Raw genomic sequence first — 13,591 nt, 5'->3', positions numbered from 1 at the left:
TACCTTAATTTTATATTATATGGTTGTACAGGACCATTTACACATTTTCATACACGGGTAGCTTGTCATCTGCCACCAAATATTTTATGTGAGTTTGGTTGGCATGTTGAGACATTAGTGTACATTTAAATGTAATTTGGTTATGTTCTGATGCTTTTTTTTTCTTTTTTTGCTGGACTTTATCAGGATATTGCTGAAAAATTTATCTTATACTTACTTTTGGTATGCCTTTAAGAACATACTCTCTCAACAACATTTAAGATGGTTCACATATCAATTCTTCAATTGATTTCAGTGTGCTTCCTGATTTCATTTATAGACATAGCTTTGAACAAGTTATTTTATTTTTATAGCCTCTGTTATGGATTATTTTATCAACCCTACATCCTTCTCATCTTCTTTTCTGTTCAAAAATTTTTTTCTGTCTTTTTGTTCATCTTATAAAGGTTTTTTCAGCTGCTTCTATCTACACAGAGATTCATTCCCATGTAAACATCTGTGCTGCACACACTGTGTATTAATGTTGTTAATAATCTCCTATGTGTTTGGTGGTTGTCATCTATCACTGACTTTCAACTATAACCTCTGGTTTAGACTGCTTGTATTCAGTTGAAAATTAAGTTTCAAAGTTTAATTTCTTATGAAACATCTACTTTCTTTCCATTTTGCTTCAGTAGGGATATTCAGATCACATGGACTACATGGTAACTTTTCAGTATCTTGTCCCAAAATCCCATTATGTCATTATTTGGGTTCTTCCACTCGCAAGCATTATGTAGAATTGTTTGCAAATACCACTCATAAAGAGTAGTTTCCTTATTAATATAATCCAAGTTTGCCACAGAGACTGCAGTGATTGGAGTATGTTTAAACTGTGGCTAATACATGAAGCTTCTGGAAAGTAATTATGCTTGAAGGATATCAAACAAACTATATTTTCAATAAAAAATTGTGTGTGCTTTAGGATTGTCTCAGAACAGACTTACCTCAATGATAAATTAGAATATATAATAGAGCTGTTTTGGAAATTATGCTGCAACATGAAAATTCTGTTGGACTCACTTAAAATCCGAACACTTAGGAAAATTAGACCTGCTAGTTGCTGCACTAATAATGAGACCATATAGATGATTAGTTTTTCAAAATGTTTCACTTTGAAACTGTATTCTCATTGCATTAAAAATAATTTTAACTTCTAAACTTGACGGCTACTTGATAATAGCCCAGAAACATATCTGTTACATGCATAATACAAATCAAGACTCAAAATTTCTGACATAGATATCTTTTTAAATAAATAAATAATAAAATAAATTTAATAAAACAACTGTCATTCAGTGACTTGATAATGATCCTGTTGTCATAATAAAATCTGGAACATCTTCATTGTGACAGTGAACCCATCAGCAACAAAGCATTTTCAAGGATATGGAGAGGACAAGGGAAGTAATCAGACAAAATTTTGCGTAGGATGTATACTACACAGAATGATGAGAATCCATATGACGATAATATGAATCATTCAATCTGATCTCTTTGCAAACAGGTTGTCAGCATTTTACCATTTCACCATAGGAATATCAAATATGTTCATATTTACGGAGGTAGCTGTTAACTGTTTTTTAATATGCATAGCTACAATTTGAAGACAGCTCTGACAGTTGTTGTTTGTTTACTATATATTAAACTTGTTACACTACTTATTTTGTGTATATGTAAAATAAGGAAATATCCTATTACATTGAATCAGGAGTTGCAACCATACTGAAATTTACATTGGCTGCTGTATTAGTTGCTCACTATTGCCTAGTGCAATATGTATATGAGGTTCCTTTCATAATTTATGTCATATGTATTGATTATCATATGTGAAATATGTTACTAAAAGTTCACTATATACACTTGATGGCTAATAGAGCATGCTTCATATTTGTAGGACTAAGCTGTGCTGGTGATGCTAGATAGGGGATATTAAAAAGTATAGGCAGATATCATAGTTTCACTGTGCAAAGAAAGTACATTAATTTGTTGGTTGGTTGGTTGATTTGTGGGAAGGGACACAACAACAAGATCATCAGTTCCACATTGGTTTGTAATGAATTCCATGCTAGTAGAGTACAGTTTTAGGTGTGCTCATAATAACCACTACTGGGGTATTTTCATTTTTGTTCCCTCTTATTTAAAACACATGTTAATAATAATGGTCATTAAAATGACATGCAATTATATATCTGAATAAATGTTATGAGAACAAATGCTGTAAAAATAGATACATTATACTCCCATGTCCTAGTCTACTTTAATTCTGCAGATGAGTGACACTAATGTGTCTATTACAGTCACACCAGAGATATACTTAGTAAATTTTTCCATGTGAAAAATGTACTGGGAAATATTTTCCCCTTGAAGAACTGGGGGAAAATTTGTTGTCTTGCTGTCACTTGTCCACAAAATCAAACCAAACAATGACATAAAGTTAGTCCAAAAATTTTGTACTCCTGTTTTTGTTAGAACAGTAGCAGAAACAAGTAATTATCCTTTTTTACAGGTAGGTGGATTACTAGTATGAACTACTGGACAATTTCTGTATTAATGTATTTAAAGCCATCTGGAGATGAGAGATTATCTTATCAAAAGTAGCTACAAATATTTAAATAAACTATCTTTTTAAAAAGAAGAAAAACAAAAGAAACTGGCTGCAGTTGTTCAAATAATACCTAAAAAAGTACATTATAAGTTCAGATAACTAACAAATAACATTGTTTGACTATAGGACAGTTCTATGTGAGAGAATGCAGGATGCCCACTGCTAAACAGATGAATACTTTTTATGCAGCTACATCTGGAAATTTCAGCCTTCTGTTTCATGTAAGACACAGTTTTCCTCAGTACTCTATATTCCTTATAATGCTGATGTATCTGATTTCCATTGGTAACTGCAGTTGTTACACATGGAGAAAGTCCTTGACATTGAGTTTTTAGGCTCATTTAGCTAAACCCAAGTGCAGACAGTCCACAATTGCCAATGGTATTAGTGATCTCATACACTGTCAAATGCATACTTTTTCTGTTATCTTATGTTTGGGAGATATAAAATTACCTTGAACTATGGAAGGAACCTCCAAATTTCATACTGTTATATATTCCAAAGACTGATGAAAATCACAAAATGTTGACATTTAAAATTAAGAGAGTACATTAAATGTATATATTTGTTGTTACATGAATTTCTCAGGTACCAATACTCAGGCAGTTTATAAAAGGGCTACAGGCACGACAATTAGCAGTTTTTTCGGATATATCCTTGCTATGCCTTTTAAGCTTGGACATAAAACCTTATTTGGGACTTAACTGAGAGTGCTTATGAATCCTACAGATTTATCTAAGGCATTATATGTTCATGTAGACATCCCAGTAGGGCTCTGATGCGCAAAATAAAAAAGGCAACAGGTGTTTAAGTACTTGTCAGAATCTTGTGTAATGCACTGTATTTAAAGATCCTACTGTTTTACTGACAGTAAACATTAATGACAGAAATGCAGGTCCACACAAAAGAGTCAGAGTAGGCTTAAAATGTTGGCCACCACTCTAGGAGGAATTACTGAGTTGTGTACACATTTCTAACATAAGGGTATGATATAGAGATAGAATATAGTTTAAATAAGAGAGAGAAAGTAATCAAAGCTTTCAGTTTACTGGAAATGACTAATCAATCTCTATCAGAATTACAGAGATTTTACAGGATTCAGGAAAAAGTGACATATCAAACAGAAAAAAGGAGAAGAAGAAGAACTGTACCAAACACATTTTTTACATACAATTCTTAGACTGTACTTTCGTTTGTAGCAATGATTCACAAGTGTTAGTTTATGTAACCTCTCATATTTGTGGAAATGCAATATTAAGTATGCTAGCTATGCTAGCATACATGTAAATAGACCCTCTGTAAAACAGAAATTGGGTATTTCCAATCTCTATGCTGTCTTAGGAAGACAACCAGTGCTTCAGGTTTCCCATGTGAAGCTGTATAATGAAATTATCACACTTCATAATGACACAGCTCATTATCAGTATATAATGAATGTATTTTATTAGACTTCAAAGATGGAAATACAGCCAGACACTGTATGATGAAGTCATAAATATAGCATGAAAGATGAATCAGTATATAATGGCCAGAAGGTTTAAAATGACAAACTTAGTGTCATCATGCTATGGAGAGTAGACATATCTGTATGAGAAAGGAGTATTCCTCACAGCTGCCAGGTGACAAATATGTAGAAAATAATGGATGGATAGGTATATCTGGGAACCTGATACCTTCATCTTTAGCATACATATAGGAAATGTGGAAACAGAAGGGTCATGGACTAAGAAGAGTGTAGAATTCAGTCAGAAAGTGTTAGAAAATATTGGGGTGAGGTGGAGCAAGCACTGCAAGCGGGGGTAGTTTTTGGGTTTCTGAGATGTCTGGGAGAAATAAAGAGATGGGAAGATGGGAAAACATTAAAAAAGAGGACAAGCTCAACTGGAGTAGAAAATAATCTTGAGGAGTGAGGGACTGGAGTGGTAATGAGATAAGGAAATGGGGTTTGAATTATGGAGAGCGATCAAGTGTGGAACTGAGATTAGTAAAGTCAGAGACCAAGGGATTTATGGACATGAAAGGAAGAGAGCTCCACCTCTGAAATTCAGAAAGGAAGTGAGGTCGAGAGCACGAGGGAAGGGGAGGGTAAGAATTGGCAAAAGTTATGAAACATCTGTCAAAGATCACCAAATTATGTCTCACAGCATGTTCTATAACTGTGTGATGCAGTTGGCAGTTGGTTTTGGTTTGACTGTAGTTGTTAATTTGAGTGTACTATTTCTTTGTGGCCATACCCACATGAAATTCCTTGTAATGATTACATCAAAGTTAATATGTGATGTGGCTGTCTTCACAAATGGCTCTGCCTTTGCTGGAGTAAGAAATTACAGATACAAGTGTGGAATGGGAGGTGATGAATAGAGATATAGGATGTGTTTTGCATTTGTATCTACTCCAAGGATATGGCCATCTGACAGGTATTCTGGAGCAGGAAGACCAGAAGGAGGGCCAGGGATACTGTTAGGTAGAGTGAGCGGCAGAACATCTATCCATGTGTCCTCATTATTTCTGATTCATTCAGGTAAAATTGTGATATATTAACAGTTCTTGATATAAATCTTGGGAAGCCACCAGGGCAAAGACAGCAGAAAGAAGAAATACAAAGAATGACACAAGATTTTGTTCCAAGACATATTGAAGATTAAAATTTTTAAATGTCACCATAGTAGCATATTTGTATCTGTATTTCATCAAATTTCCATTTCATGTGATGTAATTTGTCTTCTGATTAGGTAGTCTGCTAATATCTTACCTGTATAGCTCAATAAGAGCCATGTGACATATCTCATGAACATTGTAGTATATTGATTCAGACATTAAGTCCTTCACAGGGTCTGTGACCATGTTTGGCTCAAATGAATTTATTCTTGTCTTGGTTACCAATATTTCTCTATTTTACACTCCTTATGATCTGCTTTTTTTTCCTTACAGCATGATCAGATATTGATGGATACATAGCATCTAGTCACTACTGAACATTTTGCTGTAACAGCAAGTGTCAAACTTTTTAATTGTTTACATAGAATACCTGTGACATCTGATCATTGTCAAAATCAGATAAGGGTCTACTGAGAGGTGCCAGAAGGATTTCCCATGCACGCCGCTCTTTAATAACTGTGGTCTCAAATGACAATTCTTTTTTCAATACCCCAAATCCAACTGTTTTTGTTAATGTATGTAGTTTCCTGTTCCTTAAAATACTGGCAGTGGGCCAGTGATGGCAATTTTCAGTCTGTAATTGGCTGTAATAGCTGCTTTGGGAACTTCTATTTTTAAAAGGAATTCATTCTCTGCAGTTTTCTTCCTATGTTAACTGTTAATCTGTTTTGTGCATTTCATTATTCTGTAAGTTTTACAAATCACCAAGAGATGGAATCAGCTTCTATACAGAATAAATTCAGCTGCAGTCACAAGTGAAAATATGTTGATTATAAATTTTGACATGAACAAAATATTCTGCAAACGCAAAAGTTTCTGTAAAATGCTAGAAAAATAACAAGAAAAACAAAAACAACTGTTTTAAAATAACATTCTATATTTAAGATTTTATGTTAATTTTACATCTGACATTTTTGTGAGGAAGATTTTTCAACATTATTTTCTTTAATATGTGGACTGACAGTTTAAAAACTCTACTCACCAGAGACATTAAACACTAAGGCAGGATTAATTTGAAAGCACAAATAACAACAATTCTTTATTGTATGACACTGTCTGCTCCTCTTTCTAGAGCTAAAAAGAAACATGTGTGGAAGAAATTGGGCAGCTAGATGGAATCACTAAGTTCATATCTTAGATGACTGATGACTTGCCCCCACCACATACTTTCTCCCCTAGCACATTTACCTCCATCTCCAGCCCCATCCCCACCTGCAAACAGGCATGACTGCTGGTGCCATTGCTGCTGACATAATAACAATAACAGTAATGACCACCACCATCACCACTTTCTTCAGTAGCAGAAAAAGAAGTTAGAAGAAAATGGTGGAGAAGAAAGCTAAATGTAAATGTTCATCTAAAGATTATTTGTATTTAGTAAAAATGTTTGTTCTGTGTATGTTGAGCATGTCCAACTTCTCTTCTGCTATATAAGTAATCAGTGTGACTTTCCTTGTTTGTGAACATCAGTTTCCTGGTGAGCTTCACATCTTAAACATGCTGTAATTATTGTGAGAACTCATAAGTGTAAATTAACATTTCAGAAACATCCATCTTGATTCATTGTACAGCTTTGCGCATAAATCATCACAAAATGACATAAAATATATATTTTATTTTCCTTTTTCTTTTTTTTGTCTTAGTAAAACTTCTTCCACTATACCTTAGTTGAAACCATCATAAGTTTTGCACAAACAATATGGTACAGTGGTAAGATGCTGGACTCACATTTCAGATATCAGTTAGTATCCCCTTATTCCCCTCCTTATTTAGGCCATCCACGAACTTCCTGAAGTAATGAATGTAAATGCTGAGATGGTTCCAGTGAAATGAACATGGCTGATTTCTTTCCACACCCTTCCCTAGTTGGAGCTTGTGCTTTGTCTGTTATGATCTCATTGACCACTGAGTGTTAAACCATAATCTTGATTCACTTCAAAGTTTTTGACACATGGAGTTACATGACTGTTTTATCTCGATACAGAAACAATTTTTACATTTTGAGTGAATGTGTGTCAGCTCACAGGAAACAGTGTAATTTGTCAGTGATAAATATTAGGTGTAGCTCCAGGTGTAACAGAGCACTACAACTCCTGAAAGTATTCTGAAACCAGAGGCATCCAATCTGTACAGTACAATCTGTAATCTTTCCATCTTCATTAAATGTATAACATAGTATGTAGTTTGTAAAATAAAAAAATAATAATTTTCACCAATTCTATTATCTTAACAGCTATCCGACAAAAAACTTTACAATGTAGATAGTCTAACACCAACTACATTGTTGACTATGCATTTATTGCTGCTGTTGTTACAGAATACTGTGCTGATATTAAGTGCAAATCACTACTACATTTCTCTGTGGACTGTGAGTTGCACAGTGAATGTTTAATAAGTGGGCTAAAATTTACATTATCACTGAGTTGATGCATGTTTGAGTGCTATGGAAGTAGTACTGTAGGTTTTCTTCACTTCTGTATAATGTGAGCGGTGTCACAGTGGCATTAGATATAAACCTGAGAAACAATAAGATTATGAATGCTCTCTTTTGATGCCACTTGTACAACAAGATAGTAAGTGTGCAAGACAATGAGACATGTTGCAGTATGATTAATCTTCAGTAGCATTTCACTCATTCTTAAAAATGTGTCAAACATAAAGCATTTACTATAAATGTAGATACATGTGCATTTATGTTGCTTAACAATGTTTATACAGTCAATGATTGGCAGATTTTCTTACAAATTTATTTTGCAGTTTTCCAGACCATAGTATGAATGAACATATAAAAATTTGATACTTGTAAAGTTGTTTTCTGTAGCATTTAACATTATTTAGTCAAAAAATCTTTAGGAACATAAATATTTCAAATGTTCTGTGCAAATAGACTTATTTTTAAAGAAATGTAGTTTAACAATGAAATTGTTTCTGTTAATTGTAATCATATGATAATATCCATGGGTCTAATGATATAATATTTAAATGGGTAAATCATACTTCCATCATGTGTATTGTCTGAAGAAACAAAATGCCTAATACTGACTTAATTGGTACAGTAAGTACAATTCAAGTTTTATATAGTTACAGTCCTACCCATTCTACAGTAATACAACTATTTGTGAAGTAACATTATCTACTCATTTTGCATATAATTTGATATGCAGAAAGTGATTCAATTGATACCAGCTCTTACATATGTTCATTTTCTTGATATATTATCATTACTGACCCAGTAATAACAGCAAATAATATTTTTTTTCGCAGCTCAGGTCTTCATTTCATTAACAATGATTCAGCACACTAAAATACCACCTTTGTAATAGCCTTGCAGTTATGTTCTTGAACTTCATTTTATTGTTTTCTGTAATTAAAGAGGATTTTTATCACAAATGTTTCTTGAGGGTTTTTATTTACGTCCAAATCACAGCCTGGTAACTACAACAAGACATTTACACATTTTTCTTGACATTATAACCACATTGTGACAGTTTGTAATCCATATCATCTATGGACAACCAAATAATATCTCACGACTTTGCACTGCTTTTAATAAATATTTAATTGACTGCAACACAAATATTTGCATTCTGTGTACAAATATGTGTGCCACAGTGTCTTAGACACAACAAAGACTATCATCAATGCTGACAAAGAGCAATATACCATTCTAATAAACTGATAAGCTGTCTGACTTTTAGATTTAAAATATGACACTTATTCCATGATGCAAAATCCTTCTAATAAGTTGCAAAAAATTAATTATGCTGCAGACACTTGTTAGTGTTTATTGCTTACATTTGAAGGATTCTGTATTAATATTCCACATACAAAATATACTAAAGTAACACTGATAGTTCTTGGTATGTAGCATATGACAAGCATGAACCGCTCAGGAAAATAATGTGTTGAGCAGACGAGGCAAAGAATTTTGTGATCTACATATATGTCTGCAATAGTCTGTGAAGTAACTGAGAGATTAATGAAACAACTAATCACCAAGTACTTAGCAGACCACGGCCTGCTGAATAATAATCAAAATGCCTTTCAAACAGGTAGAAGACCATAAAATGAGCTTTCATATAACTAGGTCTTTGTCACACACACACACACACACACACACACACACACACACACACACACACACACACACGTATATGTGTGTGTGTGTGTGTGTGTGTGTGTGTGTGTGTGTGTGTGTGTGTGTCAGTCGTCATTCTGTTGTGCCTTTGTGTTGCTATGAATCTCCACTTTAAAGTTACTAGCAACTATCCTTTTAATAATATTGTTGCATTCCATCCTGAATTTTCCATTTAAGAAGGCCATAAACAATCATAATGAATTACACAGATGAACTAACTAGAAATTTTGCTATCATCAACAGTGTTGTACAAGTTAATTCAGACCTCTCTAAAGCTTTTGATACTCTTAGTCATGAAATTCTTTCAGATAAGTGGGAAACAATGGGACTGAAAGGTACAGAAACAAATGATTTCAGTCATATTTGCAGAAAAAGCACATGTTGTGAAACCTACATTAGCTCATTCTAATGATAAAATCAGATTATTATCACATGCAAAGAGTATCAAAATAGGTTTACAGCAAGGTAGTGTGTCAGGCCCCCATCTTTTCTTCATTTACATAAATGAAATATACACCTCAGAAACTGCAGCTAATGTGTTGTTCACTGATGATACTAGTATAAAAGTGAGAAATGTTAAGGAATCTTTGTTCACAACAAGTGATTAAGTCTTGAAGTCCAGACAATCATAGTTCAATGTCAACAGGCTGGCCTTTAATATGAAGAAAGCAAATATTGTTCAAATGGCTCTGAGCACTATGGGACTTAACATCTGAGGTCATCAGTCTCCTAGAACTTACAACTACTTAAATCTAAATAACCTAAAGACATCACACACATCCATGCCTGAGGCAGGATTCGAACCTGTGACCCTAGCGGTCGTGCGATTCCAGATTCCAGACTGAAGCGCCTAGAATCGCTCGGCCACACCAGCTGCGAAGAAAACAAATTACATTAAATTTTGATAGATGAATCAACAAATCCAAGATCTCCAGCTGGCACTCATCAGAAATGAATTAGAAAGGGTACAATGGACACAACTTTTAACAATGTATGTTGATCAAGTCAAACTGAAAAGACTATTTAACTGAACTGACCCAGAGATTCAGTTCTGCAAGTTTCACTCTGAGAATTATTTATGAAGTTTGCTCCTCAGGCGATGCTAAAATGTCTTATTTTGGGTCCTTTCTGACTCTTGTATCTTTTCAGAATAGTTTTTGGAGTAAAATTAATAGTCAGTTACAGTAAAGGAAATTTTTTCATTACAGAAAAAGGCTATTCAAACCTTACCATATAGCTCTGCTGTGGTTAATTGAAGCGCTTATTTTAAAAGTTCTGTTTGAGTACTGTACCCTCCCTCTACATATAAAAAAATGTGTGTTGATGAAAAGAGCTAATGTTTGTGACTAGCAAACCAACCATGATTACCATAGTTACAGTACTCGCAATTTTGGGTCCCTGCATGTAGTATAATTAGGAACAATTCAACTCAAAGTCATGTGAGACAGTTTGGTGTCACTCCTTATAATCCACTGACCACATACACAAAGAGGCTGGAGAAAGAAGGGGCTTTTATCACAAAGCTACAATCATTTTTATAGAGGTATTTCTACGACATAAATGAATACGTGAGCTTACAGGAATACTAGGTCGTTATTTGTTGAGTGCTTCTGATTCTGTTAACTGATCAACCACATATGCTGTGTTTGTCTTTGTAAAAGAATGTTTCTGCCATTTCTTTTCTGTGTTCTCTGTTTCAAATTCAGTGCAATATACCTCTTCAGAGAAGGGATCTGTTTCTAGATTAGTTGTGATAGGTATAGGGTGTCGACAGGGTTTTGTGTGTTCATTTGATACATTTTTCAACAGTGTAATATAATGTATTCATGTATTTTTACTTCTTTGAAGGGTTTTATATCAAAGTTCATATTTTAGTTACATCACTGATTTATTTCTTGTGTGTTTCAGTCTAAATGTGTAGTATGTAATTCCTCTTCCAGTCATGTACAGAGTGAGGTGGTTATGCCAGTCTTAATTAACAGGACTCTGATTTAGGGAAAGCAGTGTGTGTTCCTCTCCATCTGGCCATCCTGGCTTAGGTTATACATGGTTTTCTGTAGCTGTTAAGGTGAATGCTGGGATGGTTCCTTCATTAGGCCACAGCTAACTTCCTGTCGCATCCTCAACAAATGCTATCCTACTTTGTTTACACTTAATATATGTCTATATTATTTCTGTAATGTATATTATATGTCCAGTACTGTTGTATCGAATTATCTAAGGATGAATATATAAATAAATAAATAAATACTCGTACTGCACAAGCCATCATACAGTACGAGGTGGCAGATACCCTGCACCACTACTAGTCTGTACACCTTAATACATCCCCATTCTCTATTATCTTGTCTTCATGGTCCTGAAGTGAAATTTACTTTAGTAGTAGTAGTATCTTTATTCATCTGTAGATCTCCTTTTACAAGGATATAGGACATGTCAAAGTATCTACCAGTTTAGACCAATTTAAAATAAGCTAATTCATATACACATACATTTACAGATTTCTAGTTAGAGACAATCATTAGATTTACTCCTGGTATACAATACTTTTTCTACAAATAACTTATTAAATAATGTAATGCTACACAGTTCACTCATATCTCACTGTCACTGCACACACTCACTCACTACATACAAAAAAAAAAAAAAAAAAAAAAAAAAAAAAAAAAAAAACACACACACACACACTCACACTCACACTCACACTCACACACACACACACACACACACACACACACACACACACACACACACACTGTTGATCTCTGTGCCATTTTCTGTACCACAACTTCCCATTTGCTATCCTGAAAATCTGACTCAGCATTCCTCTGTATTGAGTGAGACAATCTCAGAAAGAGGGAGAGGTGTTAGTACTGTGCACTGCATAGCTTGGAGGTAAGTTTCCTAGAAAAGGAAAAAAGAGGGGAAAAAACATTGTGTGAAGGTATTATGTGGAATGTTGGATTTTTTATAATCATTATTATTATTTATTTGTATAACATTTTTTTAACCAAACCCATACTCTGTTTTATCTAAGTAATCTTCAATATATACAATGTATTGCATAACAGGCACTTTTTTGTTGCTTTTAAATAAGAGTATTTTACCAATTTCTTTTATCTGTTTGGTATTTTATTGTACAACTTTATTCCTTGGTAGAAGATGCTGTTTTGAGTTTTATGTTTACTTTTTCTTGGCAAATGTAAGTTGAGTCTAGCTCTTGTTCTATGCTCATGGACAGAATTGTTTGTGCAGTAATTACCAATGTTATTTTTTATTTGCACAACTGACTGGTAAATGTATTCACATGGAGCAGTTAAAATCCCCAGTGTTTTGAACAGATCTTTACAATGAGCTTCACTAAAATTTTTGGTTATGATTCTTATGGCTCTTTTCTGGAGTTTGAAAATTGTGTTCATATTTTGCACATTTGTTCCTCAAAAAAGAATGCCATAGTGAAGATCTGAGTGTACATAGAAATAGTATATAAATAAAAGACACTGCATGTTACACACTGATGATAGGATTCTAAGGGCATAACATGCTGATGACATTCTGTTTGCAAGTACCTTTGTGTGTTCACACTTCAACTGAGAATCAGTATTCATTCCGAGAAATTTGGCATTTGTTACACAGTCTAACATTGTCATTTTCCCTCTTCAAACTGAAATTCATGGCATTAGTTCTCTTTATGTTCAATGTCACTTTATTGCTTTTTTACCAGTCATAAACTTCCTTGAGAGCTTCATTTGCTTTCTCCACAAGGAGTTCTCTTGCTTTCTCAGTGACTATAACATTGGCATCATCAGCGAAGAGAATTTTTTCACCATGAGTAACAGTACTGGGAAAGTCATTGTTGTATATCAGGAATAGTATTTGTCCTAATACGCTACCTTGCGAAACCCACATATTAATGTATTTTGGTTCTGATAAGTGTTTTACTGAATTTTTAGATCTATTTGAAATTGCGTTATCTCTACTCTTTGTACCCTATCTGCTAGGTATGATCGAGACCAGTCATTAGCTACCCCTCTTATTCCTAATGCTTCTAATTTATTTAATAGAATCTTGTGGTCAACTGTATCAAAGGCCTTAGAAAGATCCAAAAATATGTCTGTGACACACTCATCTTTGTCAAGAGCATCAAG

Source organism: Schistocerca gregaria, chromosome X (assembly GCF_023897955.1).
Source record: "Schistocerca gregaria isolate iqSchGreg1 chromosome X, iqSchGreg1.2, whole genome shotgun sequence".
NCBI lineage: Eukaryota > Metazoa > Arthropoda > Insecta > Orthoptera > Acrididae > Schistocerca > Schistocerca gregaria.
This window is presented reverse-complemented; position numbering follows the sequence as displayed.